General features: G+C 48.2%; 1 long non-coding RNA gene across 1 annotated transcript in view; it reads right to left on the bottom strand.

Moving 5' to 3' along the window:
- Nucleotides 1–19,433, bottom strand: part of LOC137851751 (uncharacterized) — a 68,247-nt gene extending 48,814 nt beyond the window's left edge. The window contains exons 1-2 of the long non-coding RNA XR_011093430.1: nt 19,311–19,433; nt 16,925–17,006 (exon numbers count right to left, since the gene is read on the bottom strand). This is a non-coding gene — a long non-coding RNA (uncharacterized lncRNA). The remainder of the gene's footprint in view (nt 1–16,924; nt 17,007–19,310) is intronic.
- Between the last annotated feature and the right edge of the window lie 300 nt (nt 19,434–19,733).

The following is a 19,733-nucleotide window of genomic DNA, read 5'->3' as shown; positions in this document are numbered from 1 at the left end:
CGCAAGAGTGCCCGCCTAGTGCCCTACTCGTCGTCACGCCGGCCCCATCGCAAGCATTAGCTTGCGACGGAGCCCCCAAGCACCATGGACATGCCTACCTGCAAGACGTCCCGCCAATAAACCACTCTGTTGCTAATTCTCAGGGGTTGTGTGTGTGTGTTTCTTTCCCATCCCCCAGCCCTTGTGCCACAGGCGCCATCCCTTCTGCACAGAGCCTCGAGGACGAGCACAAGAGAGGACCCAGCTGCCTTCCATCTGCTGCGCTGGGGTGACAGGAGGAGTCCCCGAGGGCCACCATGCACCTCTAACATTTGTGAAAATAGACCGAGGGAGGGCTGAAAATAGGAGTGTGTAAGCGATTAGAGGTGGCTAAATTCTTCTCCTAGGAACGGGTTTCTCTAGCTGAGTGATTGCTAACAACAGTCATGGAGAAGGCTGAGGTTCTCAGCAATTTCTTTGCCTCCATCTGCACTGGTAGACGGGCTTCCCAAGTCTTTCATGGCCCTGAACCCACAGGCGGAGGCTGGGAGATCAAAGTCCCACCCACTGTAAGTGAAGAGCAGGTTCGAGACCACCTGATGGATCTCAGCAGGGACAGGTCTATGGGACCTGATGACATGAATCCCAGGGTCCTGAGGGAACTGGCTGATGGAGTTGTCAAACCTCTCTCCATCCTAATTGAAAAGTCCTGGCATTTCACAGCATCACAGAATTTCTAGGTTGGAAGAGACCTCTAGATCATCAAGTCCAACCTCTGACCTAACACTAACAAGTCCTCCACTAAACCATATCCCTAAGCTCTACATCTAAACGTCTTTTAAAGAATTCCAGGGATGGTGACTCCACCACTTCCCTGGGCAGGCTGTTCCAGTGTCTAACAACCCTCTCGGTAAATGAATTGTTCCTAACATCTAACCTAAATCTCCGCTGGCGCAACTTTAGCCCATTCCCCCTCGTCCTGTCACCAGGGACGTGGGAGAACCGATCAACCCCCACCTCACTACAGCCTCCTTTGAGGTACCTGTAGAGAGCGATAAGGTCACCCCTGAGCCTCCTCTTCTCCAGGCTGAACAAGCCCAGCTCCCTCAGCCACTCCTCGTAGGACTTGCTCTCCAGGCCCCTCACCAGCTTCGTCGCCCTTCTCTGGACCCGCTCAAGCACCTCCATGTCCTTCTTGTAGCGAGGGGCCCAAAACTGAACACAGTACTCGAGGTGCGGCCTCACCAGAGCCGAGTACAGGGGGACGATCACCTCCCTCTCCCTGCTGGCCACACTGCTTCTGATACAAGCCAGGATGCCGTTGGCCTTCTTGGCCACCTGAGCACACTGCTGGCTCATATTCAGCCGACTATCCACCAATACTCCCACGTCCTTCTCTGCCTGGCAGCTCTCCAACCACTCATCTCCCAGCCTGTAGCTCTGCTTGGGGTTGTTGTGCCCCAGGTGCAGGACCTTGCACTTGGCCTTGTTTAACTTCATACAGTTTGCTTCAGCCCATCGGTGCAGCCTATCCAGATCCTCCTGCAGAGCCTTCCTCCCCTCAAGCAGATCGACACACGCACCTAGCTTGGTGTCATCTGCGAACTTACTGAGGGTGCACTCAATGCCCTCATCCAGATCATCGATGAAGATATTAAAGAGGACCGGCTCCACTACCGAGCCCTGGGGAACGCCACTAGTGACCGGCCTCCAGCTGGATTTGATTCCATTTACCACGATTCTTTGGGCCCGGCTATCCAGCCAGTTTCTAACCCAACAAAGCGTACGCCCGTCCAAGCCATGAGCAGCGAGTTTTGTGAGGAGAAAACTGGCAATTTGGGCAAAAAGTGGCAGAATTTGCGCAATGTCCCTGCCGATGGAAAAATGGAAACATCATGCCCCTACCCTTCAACGATTAAAACAAAGAATTGAACGAAGAGCACTACTCTTCAACAATTAAAACAATTAGGAGACATTTCTTCTCAGCAAGAGCAGACAAGCAGTGGGACGGGCTGCCCAGGGAAGTGCTCGAGTCACTGTCGCTGAGGGTGTTCAAGGAAAAGTTGGACCTGGTGCATAAGGACATGCTTTAGTGGGTGACATTGGTGGTTGGGTGATGGTTGGACCAGACGATCTTGGAGGTCTTTTCCAACCCTACTGTCTCTATGATTCTGTGTTACACTGATGAGAGGCTAGAGCCTGAGCTGGAAAACATCCTGTGGAACAAGGCAGATAAGGCCGCCATTTGCAAGGTCCTGTAGTTCTGCCGCCTAAGCTAACCCATAAAAGTGGCCTAAGAGAAAGCTGGAGAGGGGCTCTATCAGGGAGGGTAGTGATGGAACAAGGAATAATGGCTTTGAAGAAATGGAGGGGAGATTTAGACTAGATGCCATGTGAGGAAGAAGTTCTTCACTCAGAGGATAAAGCACACATGAGCATTGGGGCTGAAGATGCACCGTGTTTTCCGTAAACAAGAGAATGAAATTCCATAAAAAGCGGCGTTAAAAATAAACCCAGGGCACAGGATGCGAGGTGGAGGGCAGTCCCTGTGGCCGAGGGGCAGCCTTTCTCTCTGGCAAGCCAAATGGCCCGGGGGAGCCAGCCCCACACAAGGGGCCGTCAGCTACCCCAAATTGGCCACGCACGGGCCCCTGCATCACAGAGGCTTCCTGAGGTCACAGTGGCCACCACTGCCCCGCCCTTGCTGCGGGCCCTATAAAAGCGGACCCCCGCCGCTGGCCCGGCACTCGCTGAGCTTCGAGGCCCTCTGAGAGCCAGCATTGGCGGCAGGAGGAAGAGCCAAAGCAGCAAGGCGAGAGGCGGCCCTCGTTGGTGTGAGCGGGCAGCGTTGCAGGCCCAGCGAGCACCAGCAACGAAGGCAGCTGTTAAGAAGGAGAAGGAGATGGAGGAGAGTTATGGGTGGAGGCAGAGAGCCAGCGGCACGACAGACACCAGTGCCCAAGGCAGCTCTGGCACCCAGACCAGCGACACCCCCAAGTGGTACCATGGGTACCACAAGGATGCGAGGAACAGGCCGGCCCCCCAGCCACACAGTGACAGGGGGCCTGGGCCTTCTTCTAGTCCAAATGGCGGCGTGGGGAACCGGCAGGACCAGCGGCCAGACCGCCGCCAGGAGCGCGCGAGCAACAACAACGCGCAACGCAGCGTAGGGCCCAAGCACGGCCAGAAAGAAGATGGCAGCGTGGGGCCCAGAAATGGAAATGAGGCGCAGAGTGGGACGGGACCTGGGCGTGAAAATGAACAACGCCATGGCTCAGCACCCCAGCCGAGAAAGTGCACGGAAAAAAGGCATCACATAGAGCCAGCACTCGTCAAGGACAGGCTCAGACTTCAGCAAGGCCAAGCCGTGCACCATCCCTCCCCTTATCGAGACAGCGACTCGGGCCATGGGCCTTCCAATTCACAGAGCAACGGGATGGGGCGAAGGCAGGAACATCGGGCAGGCAGCCACACGGAGCAGAGGCGCGCCCATGGAGCAAGCAGAGACTCCTATCAGCATCACGATGGGCACCGCAGCCATGCGTGGAAGAGGCCATCCCCTCCACCACGCAGCGACGGGGGGCCTGGGCCTTCCCAGAGCCGCCACAGTGGCAAGTGGCAAAGGTACGTCCATTGGGAAGACAGCCACATGCAGCAGAGGCGTGCCCAGAGTCCCCAGCACAGTGCAGGATCCAGGCATGGCCAGAAACCTGACGGCAGCATTGGAGCCGCAAATGCAAATCCACCTCCCAGTGGCATGGCACCTCGGCGTGCAAGTGAACGACCCCGTGCCTCGGCACCCCAGCCTGAAAGGTCTCCTGATGGAAGGCATCGCGTGCAGCCAGGAACAAGCAAGGACGGGCTCCGACACCAGCAAGTCCAAGCCGTGAGTCGCCCTTCCCCTAGACAAGACAGCGACTCGGGGAATGGGTCTTCCAGCTCACGCCACGATGGCACAAGGCGAAGGCAGGAACATCAGCCAGCCAGCCACACGGAGCAGAGACGCGTCCATCGAGCAAGCCCAGACACCTACCGGCGGTACCACTGGCACCGCAGCGATGCGAGGAACGGGTCATCCCCTCCACCACGCAGCGACGGGGGCCCTGGGCCTTCCCACAGCCGCCACAGTGGCACGGGGCAAACGGAGGACTATCATCGGGCAGACAGACACGGGGAGCACAGGCGCTCCTACCCCAGCGAAACCAGTGCAGGACCCAGCCACGGCCACAGATCAGATGCCAGCAGTGGTCGCACGCAGGAAGATCAAGCCAATGGAGGCACTGCACCAAGGAGTGCAAGCGGACGAGCCCCTGGATCTGCTCCCTGGCCTGAAAACATGCCAAGTGGACGACAGCCCGTTTGGGCAGTCCCAGCCAAGGACTGGCTTTGCCTTCTGCCCAACACTGTGGAGCCGATGGAGACGGATCCCCCAAGGGACGAGGAGGAGCCGATGGAGGTGGATCCACCTCCACCAGAACTGAGCTGGGACCCCCGCGGCGCGTCCTTGCTCTCTACTCTCCAAGCGCACAAGGAGCGTCGCAAGAGTGCCCGCCTAGTGCCCTACTCGTCGTCACGCCGGCCCCATCGCAAGCATTAGCTTGCGACGGAGCCCCCAAGCACCATGGACATGCCTACCTGCAAGACGTCCCGCCAATAAACCACTCTGTTGCTAATTCTCAGGGGTTGTGTGTGTGTGTTTCTTTCCCATCCCCCAGCCCTTGTGCCACAGGCGCCATCCCTTCTGCACAGAGCCTCGAGGACGAGCACAAGAGAGGACCCAGCTGCCTTCCATCTGCTGCGCTGGGGTGACAGGAGGAGTCCCCGAGGGCCACCATGCACCTCTAACATTTGTGAAAATAGACCGAGGGAGGGCTGAAAATAGGAGTGTGTAAGCGATTAGAGGTGGCTAAATTCTTCTCCTAGGAACGGGTTTCTCTAGCTGAGTGATTGCTAACAACAGTCATGGAGAAGGCTGAGGTTCTCAGCAATTTCTTTGCCTCCATCTGCACTGGTAGACGGGCTTCCCAAGTCTTTCATGGCCCTGAACCCACAGGCGGAGGCTGGGAGATCAAAGTCCCACCCACTGTAAGTGAAGAGCAGGTTCGAGACCACCTGATGGATCTCAGCAGGGACAGGTCTATGGGACCTGATGACATGAATCCCAGGGTCCTGAGGGAACTGGCTGATGGAGTTGTCAAACCTCTCTCCATCCTAATTGAAAAGTCCTGGCATTTCACAGCATCACAGAATTTCTAGGTTGGAAGAGACCTCTAGATCATCAAGTCCAACCTCTGACCTAACACTAACAAGTCCTCCACTAAACCATATCCCTAAGCTCTACATCTAAACGTCTTTTAAAGAATTCCAGGGATGGTGACTCCACCACTTCCCTGGGCAGGCTGTTCCAGTGTCTAACAACCCTCTCGGTAAATGAATTGTTCCTAACATCTAACCTAAATCTCCGCTGGCGCAACTTTAGCCCATTCCCCCTCGTCCTGTCACCAGGGACGTGGGAGAACCGATCAACCCCCACCTCACTACAGCCTCCTTTGAGGTACCTGTAGAGAGCGATAAGGTCACCCCTGAGCCTCCTCTTCTCCAGGCTGAACAAGCCCAGCTCCCTCAGCCACTCCTCGTAGGACTTGCTCTCCAGGCCCCTCACCAGCTTCGTCGCCCTTCTCTGGACCCGCTCAAGCACCTCCATGTCCTTCTTGTAGCGAGGGGCCCAAAACTGAACACAGTACTCGAGGTGCGGCCTCACCAGAGCCGAGTACAGGGGGACGATCACCTCCCTCTCCCTGCTGGCCACACTGCTTCTGATACAAGCCAGGATGCCGTTGGCCTTCTTGGCCACCTGAGCACACTGCTGGCTCATATTCAGCCGACTATCCACCAATACTCCCACGTCCTTCTCTGCCTGGCAGCTCTCCAACCACTCATCTCCCAGCCTGTAGCTCTGCTTGGGGTTGTTGTGCCCCAGGTGCAGGACCTTGCACTTGGCCTTGTTTAACTTCATACAGTTTGCTTCAGCCCATCGGTGCAGCCTATCCAGATCCTCCTGCAGAGCCTTCCTCCCCTCAAGCAGATCGACACACGCACCTAGCTTGGTGTCATCTGCGAACTTACTGAGGGTGCACTCAATGCCCTCATCCAGATCATCGATGAAGATATTAAAGAGGACCGGCTCCACTACCGAGCCCTGGGGAACGCCACTAGTGACCGGCCTCCAGCTGGATTTGATTCCATTTACCACGATTCTTTGGGCCCGGCTATCCAGCCAGTTTCTAACCCAACAAAGCGTACGCCCGTCCAAGCCATGAGCAGCGAGTTTTGTGAGGAGAAAACTGGCAATTTGGGCAAAAAGTGGCAGAATTTGCGCAATGTCCCTGCCGATGGAAAAATGGAAACATCATGCCCCTACCCTTCAACGATTAAAACAAAGAATTGAACGAAGAGCACTACTCTTCAACAATTAAAACAATTAGGAGACATTTCTTCTCAGCAAGAGCAGACAAGCAGTGGGACGGGCTGCCCAGGGAAGTGCTCGAGTCACTGTCGCTGAGGGTGTTCAAGGAAAAGTTGGACCTGGTGCATAAGGACATGCTTTAGTGGGTGACATTGGTGGTTGGGTGATGGTTGGACCAGACGATCTTGGAGGTCTTTTCCAACCCTACTGTCTCTATGATTCTGTGTTACACTGATGAGAGGCTAGAGCCTGAGCTGGAAAACATCCTGTGGAACAAGGCAGATAAGGCCGCCATTTGCAAGGTCCTGTAGTTCTGCCGCCTAAGCTAACCCATAAAAGTGGCCTAAGAGAAAGCTGGAGAGGGGCTCTATCAGGGAGGGTAGTGATGGAACAAGGAATAATGGCTTTGAAGAAATGGAGGGGAGATTTAGACTAGATGCCATGTGAGGAAGAAGTTCTTCACTCAGAGGATAAAGCACACATGAGCATTGGGGCTGAAGATGCACCGTGTTTTCCGTAAACAAGAGAATGAAATTCCATAAAAAGCGGCGTTAAAAATAAACCCAGGGCACAGGATGCGAGGTGGAGGGCAGTCCCTGTGGCCGAGGGGCAGCCTTTCTCTCTGGCAAGCCAAATGGCCCGGGGGAGCCAGCCCCACACAAGGGGCCGTCAGCTACCCCAAATTGGCCACGCACGGGCCCCTGCATCACAGAGGCTTCCTGAGGTCACAGTGGCCACCACTGCCCCGCCCTTGCTGCGGGCCCTATAAAAGCGGACCCCCGCCGCTGGCCCGGCACTCGCTGAGCTTCGAGGCCCTCTGAGAGCCAGCATTGGCGGCAGGAGGAAGAGCCAAAGCAGCAAGGCGAGAGGCGGCCCTCGTTGGTGTGAGCGGGCAGCGTTGCAGGCCCAGCGAGCACCAGCAACGAAGGCAGCTGTTAAGAAGGAGAAGGAGATGGAGGAGAGTTATGGGTGGAGGCAGAGAGCCAGCGGCACGACAGACACCAGTGCCCAAGGCAGCTCTGGCACCCAGACCAGCGACACCCCCAAGTGGTACCATGGGTACCACAAGGATGCGAGGAACAGGCCGGCCCCCCAGCCACACAGTGACAGGGGGCCTGGGCCTTCTTCTAGTCCAAATGGCGGCGTGGGGAACCGGCAGGACCAGCGGCCAGACCGCCGCCAGGAGCGCGCGAGCAACAACAACGCGCAACGCAGCGTAGGGCCCAAGCACGGCCAGAAAGAAGATGGCAGCGTGGGGCCCAGAAATGGAAATGAGGCGCAGAGTGGGACGGGACCTGGGCGTGAAAATGAACAACGCCATGGCTCAGCACCCCAGCCGAGAAAGTGCACGGAAAAAAGGCATCACATAGAGCCAGCACTCGTCAAGGACAGGCTCAGACTTCAGCAAGGCCAAGCCGTGCACCATCCCTCCCCTTATCGAGACAGCGACTCGGGCCATGGGCCTTCCAATTCACAGAGCAACGGGATGGGGCGAAGGCAGGAACATCGGGCAGGCAGCCACACGGAGCAGAGGCGCGCCCATGGAGCAAGCAGAGACTCCTATCAGCATCACGATGGGCACCGCAGCCATGCGTGGAAGAGGCCATCCCCTCCACCACGCAGCGACGGGGGGCCTGGGCCTTCCCAGAGCCGCCACAGTGGCAAGTGGCAAAGGTACGTCCATTGGGAAGACAGCCACATGCAGCAGAGGCGTGCCCAGAGTCCCCAGCACAGTGCAGGATCCAGGCATGGCCAGAAACCTGACGGCAGCATTGGAGCCGCAAATGCAAATCCACCTCCCAGTGGCATGGCACCTCGGCGTGCAAGTGAACGACCCCGTGCCTCGGCACCCCAGCCTGAAAGGTCTCCTGATGGAAGGCATCGCGTGCAGCCAGGAACAAGCAAGGACGGGCTCCGACACCAGCAAGTCCAAGCCGTGAGTCGCCCTTCCCCTAGACAAGACAGCGACTCGGGGAATGGGTCTTCCAGCTCACGCCACGATGGCACAAGGCGAAGGCAGGAACATCAGCCAGCCAGCCACACGGAGCAGAGACGCGTCCATCGAGCAAGCCCAGACACCTACCGGCGGTACCACTGGCACCGCAGCGATGCGAGGAACGGGTCATCCCCTCCACCACGCAGCGACGGGGGCCCTGGGCCTTCCCACAGCCGCCACAGTGGCACGGGGCAAACGGAGGACTATCATCGGGCAGACAGACACGGGGAGCACAGGCGCTCCTACCCCAGCGAAACCAGTGCAGGACCCAGCCACGGCCACAGATCAGATGCCAGCAGTGGTCGCACGCAGGAAGATCAAGCCAATGGAGGCACTGCACCAAGGAGTGCAAGCGGACGAGCCCCTGGATCTGCTCCCTGGCCTGAAAACATGCCAAGTGGACGACAGCCCGTTTGGGCAGTCCCAGCCAAGGACTGGCTTTGCCTTCTGCCCAACACTGTGGAGCCGATGGAGACGGATCCCCCAAGGGACGAGGAGGAGCCGATGGAGGTGGATCCACCTCCACCAGAACTGAGCTGGGACCCCCGCGGCGCGTCCTTGCTCTCTACTCTCCAAGCGCACAAGGAGCGTCGCAAGAGTGCCCGCCTAGTGCCCTACTCGTCGTCACGCCGGCCCCATCGCAAGCATTAGCTTGCGACGGAGCCCCCAAGCACCATGGACATGCCTACCTGCAAGACGTCCCGCCAATAAACCACTCTGTTGCTAATTCTCAGGGGTTGTGTGTGTGTGTTTCTTTCCCATCCCCCAGCCCTTGTGCCACAGGCGCCATCCCTTCTGCACAGAGCCTCGAGGACGAGCACAAGAGAGGACCCAGCTGCCTTCCATCTGCTGCGCTGGGGTGACAGGAGGAGTCCCCGAGGGCCACCATGCACCTCTAACATTTGTGAAAATAGACCGAGGGAGGGCTGAAAATAGGAGTGTGTAAGCGATTAGAGGTGGCTAAATTCTTCTCCTAGGAACGGGTTTCTCTAGCTGAGTGATTGCTAACAACAGTCATGGAGAAGGCTGAGGTTCTCAGCAATTTCTTTGCCTCCATCTGCACTGGTAGACGGGCTTCCCAAGTCTTTCATGGCCCTGAACCCACAGGCGGAGGCTGGGAGATCAAAGTCCCACCCACTGTAAGTGAAGAGCAGGTTCGAGACCACCTGATGGATCTCAGCAGGGACAGGTCTATGGGACCTGATGACATGAATCCCAGGGTCCTGAGGGAACTGGCTGATGGAGTTGTCAAACCTCTCTCCATCCTAATTGAAAAGTCCTGGCATTTCACAGCATCACAGAATTTCTAGGTTGGAAGAGACCTCTAGATCATCAAGTCCAACCTCTGACCTAACACTAACAAGTCCTCCACTAAACCATATCCCTAAGCTCTACATCTAAACGTCTTTTAAAGAATTCCAGGGATGGTGACTCCACCACTTCCCTGGGCAGGCTGTTCCAGTGTCTAACAACCCTCTCGGTAAATGAATTGTTCCTAACATCTAACCTAAATCTCCGCTGGCGCAACTTTAGCCCATTCCCCCTTGTCCTGTCACCAGGGACGTGGGAGAACCGATCAACCCCCACCTCACTACAGCCTCCTTTGAGGTACCTGTAGAGAGCGATAAGGTCACCCCTGAGCCTCCTCTTCTCCAGGCTGAACAAGCCCAGCTCCCTCAGCCACTCCTCGTAGGACTTGCTCTCCAGGCCCCTCACCAGCTTCGTCGCCCTTCTCTGGACCCGCTCAAGCACCTCCATGTCCTTCTTGTAGCGAGGGGCCCAAAACTGAACACAGTACTCGAGGTGCGGCCTCACCAGAGCCGAGTACAGGGGGACGATCACCTCCCTCTCCCTGCTGGCCACACTGCTTCTGATACAAGCCAGGATGCCGTTGGCCTTCTTGGCCACCTGAGCACACTGCTGGCTCATATTCAGCCGACTATCCACCAATACTCCCACGTCCTTCTCTGCCTGGCAGCTCTCCAACCACTCATCTCCCAGCCTGTAGCTCTGCTTGGGGTTGTTGTGCCCCAGGTGCAGGACCTTGCACTTGGCCTTGTTTAACTTCATACAGTTTGCTTCAGCCCATCGGTGCAGCCTATCCAGATCCTCCTGCAGAGCCTTCCTCCCCTCAAGCAGATCAACACACGCACCTAGCTTGGTGTCATCTGCGAACTTACTGAGGGTGCACTCAATGCCCTCGTCCAGATCATTGACGAAGATATTAAAGAGGACCGGCCCCAGCACCAAGCCCTGGGGACGCCACTAGTGACTGGCCTCCAACTGGACTTGACTCATGTCAAGCGAGGTGTAACAACACAATGAAGGATGTCTAAATATGATCTTTCAAAAAAACAAAAAACAAACAAAAAAAAAAAAAAACAACAAAAAAACGCTAAGGGAATATTAAATATTTTTATAAACAGAAACTCAGATATCATAGAATCATAGAATCATAGAATCATAGAATATTCTTAGTTGGAAGGGACCCTTAAGGATCATCAAGTCCAACTCTTGACACCGCACAGGTCTACCCAAAAGTTCAGACCATGTGACTAAGTGCACAGTCCAATCTCTTCTTAAATTCAGACAGGCTCGGTGCAGTGACCACATCCCTGGGGAGCCTGTTCCAGTGTGCAACCACCCTCTCTGTGAAGAACCCCCTCCTGATGTCAAGCCTAAATTTCCCCTGCCTCAGCTTAACCCCGTTCCCGCGGGTCCTGTCGCTGGTGTTAATGGAGAAAAGGTCTCCTGCCTCTCGACACCCCCTTACGAGGAAGTTGTAGACTGCGATGAGGTCTCCCCTCAGCCTCCTCTTCTCCAGGCTGAACAGGCCCAGTGCCCTCAGCCGTTCCTCGTACGTCTTCCCCTTCAGGCCTTTCACCATCTTCGTAGCCCTCCTCTGGACACTCTCCAACAGTTTCATGTCCTTTTTATACTGTGGTGCCCAGAACTGCACACAGTACTCGAGGTGAGGCCTCACCAGCGCAGAGTAGAGCGGGACAATCACCTCCCTCGACCTACTAGCAATGCCGTGTTTGGTGCACCGCAGGACACGGTTGGCCCTCCTGGCTGCCAGGGCACACATATGATTTCAGTTAATACATGTGAAAATAGGGATAATAAGTTGCAATACCTATCCACACTAATATTCTGGTATGCAGTGTGGTATCACGTTACACTGTCAATCCACATGAACACTTGCATAGTCCCTATTCAGAACTCAGCCATCAGCAAAACTGTTAATGATCTCCAATACCTGTGGGGAAATGACAGCAGAGTACTATGAAAATACAGTGAAAATTGTCTGGGAAACACTGAAAGACTAGGAAAAGAGACTATGGGCAGGAAAACAATAACAGAGCGAGCATTCACAGAACTGTGTGGCAGAGAGCTAGTAAGTTACGCAAACACAATGTCAGGTTAGGGAAGACAAATAACGAATGTGGTATATAGGCCACCCTTAAGCATAACAATGGGTTGTACTTTTAAACTGCTATAACCTTAGGGCCTCACTTAATTTCATGCACAGTTAGGTTTGTCTCAGGAGACAAAGTTTTAATTGCTGCTAAGTTGCCCCAGGTGTGATTGCAGATTCGATTGAAAAAAAAAAAGGGGGGGGGGGGGCAATGTCCCTATGTATTGTTATTTACATTACCCGCCAAGAGAAGACCTTGCTAGTACTACAGAATGGAAGAATGGAATATACATTATTTAAACACTTATGTGTAATAAACATAACATAATGCACCTGTTCAAAACCTTTTTGGAATTCAAGAAGTGTAAAGGAGAAATTACTTTGTTGTTTAATGAAATGCTTGGTATATATCCATATACTCTTTTCCATGTAATTACTGAGGTATGATCCATTTACTTGGTATGTGCTCATACATCTTCTGATAACACTAACTTTTAGGGCTTGTTTCTGTGTTACCTGTGTTGGAGTCCAGCTGTTGAGCTTCCCTTTAGTTTACTGTGTCAGTCCTTGGCAAAGGGAATCAGAAGAGATGAGAAGAAGCGAGGTGACTGACTGTGTGAAGGACTATGGATAAGACATGTCAACCTCTGGTGTCAGCCTTTAGAAAAGGCATTCCAGTCCTGTTCCTACAGTGCTTCCTACACCACTTAGCAGCACCTTACAGCCAGCACTACCCAGAGGACTGTGGAGGTCAATGCAGACTTGCCAGTCCCCTGCCAGTGGTCACTGTCAGCACAGCCTCTCATTTCTATTCTTCCTGTGCAGAGGAGAGAAATTTGAATGCATGTGTTCTGCTCTCCCCAGCTCTGGGAAAAGATGTTCTATCAATTGATATTCGTTTCTAATGATTTCTGTATTGAAAGTACTGCAGTTACACATATGAAGTTCGAACTTAACTTTGGAATCTAGGAGAGGGTGCATCATAGCGTATGTGCAAAGTGAATGTTCAAATGATAGACTTTTAAGAAACTATTTTTTAATCTTAGTATTATAATTATGTTTTCTAGTTAAAGAATATGAAGCCCAATACCGCATACTAGGGTACCACAAATCCTGCAACAATGCAGAAAATTCAAACTTGCATTGTATCAAGTGGCTTTCTGTGATGCTATTAACAGCTATGTTATAGATGATTGGTGTTTCCTGCACTACAGACATACATTTGTACTATGCTATTAAGATACATGTTATTTGCATAGAAACATGAGAAGCTGCAGGATTCTATGAATTCTAGAACTGTGATAACTAAAGACAAGAAAGATAAGAAAACAGCAAAGACACAAAGTAACATATGAAGATAGTCTGCAAGGTAAAGGAATCACATCTGAAAACTTAAAAGAATTAAGAGTCTTCATTGCACAGAATGCAAAGCCTTGCAAAGAAAAAAGTGCAAGACACTAATAGTGAAACATTCTTTGCTTGTGAGTGATGAGACTCCAGCAATCATTTTCAAGGGAAATTGGGAGAAAAGAAACGGAAGTAAGAAGAGATTGGTTGCCACCAATGCTGAAGTATTATATATATTATTTCTGTAAACGTCACTCATTTTCAGACTGTTAGTATATACATTAACTATAAATATATGTTTATCTCTAGTATTCTAAGCTTTCACATTTTTTTCCTTTGATAACAGAATGGTAGGAGAAATGAAAGACAGCAGAGAAGTTTTAAGATATTCAGCTACAAAAGCTAACAAGCTATCAGCAGTGAACAAGGACAGCACTCTATGAAGACACTGTTGCTTCTTGGAAAAGGCAAGGACACTGCAAATTGCAGTTCCCTTTCCTTTCATTCTTGCATACTTCTTGTATATGCCATAAGAGTTGCAATTCTTTTCAGTGTGTTTATGTTTCTTATTGGAGGAAGCACACAGCATTTCAGAAAGAATTTTTCTATTCCCTTCAAGTAACACCAGAACATAAAATAGCACTGATGTGATCTTGACCTAGCTGAAGTCCATAGTACAATCCTTATTGTCTTCAAGGAGACTAGCAGTGGATCTGTGTTGTTGTGAGAACATCCGATTTGACATCTGGAGGTTTATAAGATGCCATGGAAGAATGCCCAGTTCAAACTGCCTATAATGTGCCAGACCCACCCACCTGTGTCTTGCCAGCTCTGCTTTGAAAGATGGAACAGACCTTCACTGTGTCTCTTCTCTTGAAATAGCACTGAGAAGAGCTCCCATACCCTTCTGTAACTCTAGCAGCTCTCCAATAGGCATCTCTGTTCTGCCTAGAGGCAGATATAGGGAGACAGAGCTTTCCTCTTTCCTAAGGCTAAGCTGGGATAAAACACAACTGAGTCATGAGCGAACAAAGCACACGTTACAGCAGATATCTCAGGCTATAAATCATTTTATAAACTGTGCTACAATGATGCTTATTAAACAAAGAGCACCAAATCCAGCCCATACTTCAGCTGTAGAACTGCTGCTACCACAGAGAATATTACACAAGGATTGAACTTGACTTAGCCTCACTAGGTCCTTGGAAAGATCATTCCCAAGAGTTGTTTCTGCAAAGTGAAATGGCATAGATGCAACAGTGAGACAGAGAGGAAGGGAGGACAGTTTAGATTTTATATATGAAAAAATACAATGATTATGTCCTGGTGATTTCTGCCCATTTTAAAATTGAAATTAACCACACAACTTAGCCCTTCCTCTTCATATGGGTACTCAAAAATAGGTCTCAAAAATACTTCATAGCTAAGCTATTTTCCCTACCCCATCTTACTAAAATTAATTTTTGTTGAAGCAGAGAGAATAATGTGACCTGCCACATAATCTTTACAATAGGACTGGAGGTTTGGCTCAGCAGCTAGATGTGAAAAAGTAGATTAATTTCTTAGAAAAATATGTTTCCTCTGAAAAAAAAAAATGTAAAAGATGTGCACAAAAAAAAAAAAAAAAAAAAAAAAGAACGACATTATTAATATCACACTGGCAATTGAGGTAAGATACTTCACCTACCTTGAAGCTAAAATTGACTTACACTGAGTATAAATAGAATGGTCACCCAGGCTGTGATTCTAGGATAATTTTTCCTCCTCCAGATTCTGATGTTTTTTTTAGAGGGGTGGGGGTGGAGCAACAAAATATTTAACCAGTGCTGTTTTAAAACTCCATCACAGCTCTGAAACCAATACACAATAATGCACCAGAACACCCACTAGACAAGGAGCTGTAGCTGGATGGATGTCCTATAATGGCCAGTAATGGCATACAACCTCTATGAATTCACTCCAATTTTTACAGGTTGATTAAATTTCTAGTATGTTCTGCTTATCAACTGGAAGTCAGTTGAGACATCTGATGTCCAAAATAATTAAAATTCTCCTCCTAATGGAAAAGGATAACTGCAGGCTTAAGAGAGAACATTAAAGAAAAACAAGAAAAACATTAAAATGTTGAAGGCATGATGTCAAGAGACTGATGAAATGGCTTATAAAACCAACCTTTTCCCTGCCTTCCCCTCTGCCTGCCAAAACCAACCAAACAAACAAAAACAAACAAACAAAAAACCAAACTGCTTTCTCCACTCTGAGTTTTGAAAAGCTAGTTTGATGTTCCATTCTCTCTTCTTCCACTTTTTTTTCAGCTACTCTCTGTCTAACTCTGATGATCCTCTTTTCTGTGATTTGCTCCCAGATTTATATTATCATAGAATCATAGAATATCCTGAGTTGGAAGGGACCCTTAAGGATCATCAAGTCCAACTCTTGACACCGCACAGGTCTACCCAAAAGTTCAGACATCTTCCATTATCTCACCTAGTTCACAAGTTCTTTTGTTCTACTAATGTCCAATCTCTTGACATGCAGTTACTTAGGTTTTTATTTCCCCAAATCACTTGAGATGGTGCTTTGGACTGGGTAAACCAAAGTCCACTATACACTCAGTTATTTTGCTTATCTTTTGGTCAAGCTGCATAAAGAAATTACTGGAACTCTCCAAACAAAGTCTGTTGTTTCATTTTAGTAGTTTTAAAGCAGACAGTCATCAAGGTACCTGAACATCTGAACACATTCATACTTGCAAACATTTATCTAAAATGAAGCAAATTCTTATACCTTTTAAACTTCACTGCTAACAATGAAAAAACTTCAAAGTAAAGTAAAGTAGGTCAAAAAAGGCTCTATCATAAGAAAAAAAAAAAAGCTTATAATGTGAAAAAAAAAAAGTCTTTCCCATGTTGACTGAATGCATGTCTTAGCTACAGCTGTATGCAGCTCAGAAATGCATTCAGCGTGTATGTAGGGCTGATGACAGACAGATTAGCATACCATCCTAGGAAGACTGAAGATGAGAGATTCTCTTTCACTAAAGTGGTGGGAGAAGGATTAACATACAATAGGGAACTAATGTCTCCTAATGAACATAAAAGCTTTGTAAGAAAGAACTTAGGCCTAGAGCTATGTGACTCATTAAAATCTCAGTTTACTATCTATTCCAATAGGGAAAAAAAAAAAAAAGAAAAAAAAAAAAAAGGAACTAAAAATATTTTGTGTCTTAATTTTCAAAACAGGCTAATAAATACATTTATTTAGTGAAGGAAAATGAAAGCTTCTTTTCAACATTTTCTGTTTAGATTTGATTTGATTTTTCTTGCAAAAATGAGAGACATCAAAAAGCAGGTAGTAATACGAAAAAATAAAGAAAAAGCTCAGCTTTTTCAGTTCGGAGGGAAAAAGAGGATGAAGGGCATGAAATCTGTCGAAAGTTAAATTACAAGAGATTCCTATGATACTCAACAACTTTTTTGTTATGTTTTGGGATTTTATGGAATACCAAGCTGAACTTTAGAATTTAATTCATGTGTACCCAGAGCACTCAGCAGACTGAGCAAATACTCTGTAAAGCAAATTCCCTGTTAGTTCTTTTATGAAAACTCTACTGAGGTCAATGACAAGCTAATTGTGACCTGAAGAAGGCTTTGTCTTACAATCCTGATAGCAGTTGTATAGGAAACTGCAGTAAGAGACTACCTGAGCCCACACTTACCAGATGGGACAAAGACGATGATTCAGAGATTCAGCTACTGGAAGGCAGACAGGGGTGGAGCCAGTCACTGCCCAATAAGAATCTACAATTAGAAAGAGAAAATTATATGGCACAATTGGGTGCTTAAAAGTGTTTTAATGGAATGTGAAACAAATCATTTACATGATTTTCATAAGTTATGGGACAGGGTCCTCTAGTCAATAGGTACATAAACCCCAGATTAAGTACCAGGGATGGGGTAGGAATGTATGTAGGGAGGAAGGGTTGAGATCTCTCTCTCTCTGAAAGCTCACAGCTGGGTCAGATTTAAAATGCTGGTAAGCAACACTTACATGTTATCTTCTACAGTTTAAATTTAGGAAGATTCCTCTGAAGTAAAAACAAAGTGCAAGAGTTTGGGTTTTGACTTTTTAGGGATGTGCAACATGGCTGTAATATGTCTAGAGGCCATTTAGCTGTTTTTTCAAGCAATTGCAATACTACTAACAGCAAATGCTCTCTAAGCTTTCCCCTAATATTAGAGAATGGGGATTTTGTCATTTTTACTATTATGTTTTTATGTACTATTTTTACTTTTGTCATTTTTACTATTATGTTTACCTAGTCTCATGTCCAGAATCTCTCACGGACTTGAATCTGATTTCTTCAAAGCTAGATTGATTTTGACTGAGTTTCTCCCTCCTCAAACAATTCTTTTGATCATCTGAGTAAGTAAAGACTAAGCAAGAGGTGACTAACTCTTGCTCTAAACTAGGTGACTAAGCAACTAAGTTATCTGTATTCAAATCTCTATCTCAACAAGCAGTGAGGTATTTCTTACTAGGATATCAAGAAAATGTACAGAGCTCTGCAGCTACATTGACGGTATTACAGGTATAGCACATACCTGTCCATTCTAGAAGCACACATTCCTGAAAAGAAAAATCCCCACAAGAATATTCAAGGTTGAACATTTTTTTCTGTGAAAATTATGCTGGAACAGCATAACTGTGTTTCTTTTATTTGGAGGATGCTGTTTAGACTGTATGCTGTTCAGTGCACCTGTATTTTATCTGCATGAGGCCATCTGCAGCACTTCAGTCTCAGTCAATATCAGCAACTCACAGGTTTGCAAAGATGCTGGCAAAAAATGCGGTTCATTCATTGTAAAATTCTTATATGGTATGAATGTATGTTGCATAGTGCAGATTTTCTAACAGACAAAAGCTTCAATTTTAAATGCCAATACCCATTTTGTTTTAATAATAATATTTTATTTTCAGAAATTGTTTCATTGTACCGATTTCCCATTTTTACTGTGCTGTATTACTGTTTGTTGCTGACACAACAGCTCATTCACCAGATCTTTCTATTCAGTACCTTCCTATTTTTTTTCTTTCTTTAGTCCATCCCTCACATCATCATATGTCAATTTTTACCCCATAAAAGTACACAATTAAACAGCAAAGCAAGCCAAGGCAACATGAAGTATGTGCACAGGTTCTCTGTTACCTTTTGAAGTATCTGCCATAAGTCGCCAATAAAGAAGCAGAAAGTTCAGACAGATATCTTATTGCAAGCTGCAATTTCTGATTTTTCATGACCCAAGTAGATCTTAATGTAACAGATTCTTTTGCATTTTCTCACCATTTAAAATGAAACAATACCAGTTATGAGCAAAGGTGCTACAGTGGATTGAGGATGGAACAGGCGGCTGTTACACTGAAATTTCCTAGTTACTGCTGTCAACTGTAGCACAAACTGTCCCCCACCTGATAACATCATGGTAGTTGCGTGGCTATGAACCACTTCATAGGAGAGATGAGTCAATTCCTACATCACTATGTCTATCACCAAACAAAAGCTGACTCATTTGGAACTAAGGGCACTGTAGAGTGAATTTCAAAACGCACAGAAGTGTTATCAAAGAATCATTTTTCTCTCTTGAAATGGAAGATTTTGAAATTTTGGACCATGCATTAGTTCTTCCCAAGCTTAAAATTCACATGAGAAACTGTAGTGAAACAAAACCAAAAAATGTGTATATATGAAACATGATAAAATCCCATTTCTGCTGCAGAAGGAGTAATGAAAGATTTATTTTGTGTGTGTGTGTGGATAAGATCTACCTTTCCTGTTGTGACTCTGTGCTTATTTACACATCTAATCAACTGAGTAACAAAACTGATTTTATGTTTGGTAGCTCTGAAAATCTCATAAATTGAATAAACATGTAAGACTGTGACTTCAGTGTTTCAACCTGAATCTTTTCTGATCTAGCCTATCTCCCCACTAACTAAACTTACTGTTATTTCACACTTCTGTCTAATTATGACTACTGTAGCTTATGGAATAAGAAGCAGTAGCAACATCAGTTGAAGTTAGGTTTCAACTGTCTATTACTTACAAATTGTGTGATGTTAACTGGGTAGGATGTTGAAAAATGGAGATGATAATCTGAACTTGCTTTACTTCAACACAGGTTGGAAGAATTCAGTGAGCAAACAGTTCTGAAGTTCCCATTGAAACTGAAAGGAAAACAACAACAACCAAAATCAGTTTCTGATTATTTTTGCCTAAATATTACTATTAAAAATGTCAGAAATCTTACACTATTTTCATTATTTTCCATACAATTTGTTTAAAGTGTGCATTTGTCATCATCCCGTGTGCAATCAGAATCAGCCTTCCCTGCCCTGTTTCCTGTTATGAAATTACACATTTACTCAGTGAAAAAGATTTGACTTGAAAATGGCTTATTTTAATGTGATGGTTTAATTCTGATTTCAAGCTAAATAAACACATGATTAAATTTCAGACCTTTCTAGAA

The sequence above is a fragment of the Anas acuta genome, chromosome 2, assembly GCF_963932015.1.
Source record: "Anas acuta chromosome 2, bAnaAcu1.1, whole genome shotgun sequence".
Taxonomy (NCBI): Eukaryota; Metazoa; Chordata; class Aves; order Anseriformes; family Anatidae; genus Anas; species Anas acuta.
The sequence above is the reverse complement of the archived record's forward strand: the minus strand, read 5'-3'. Positions and strand labels throughout refer to the sequence as shown.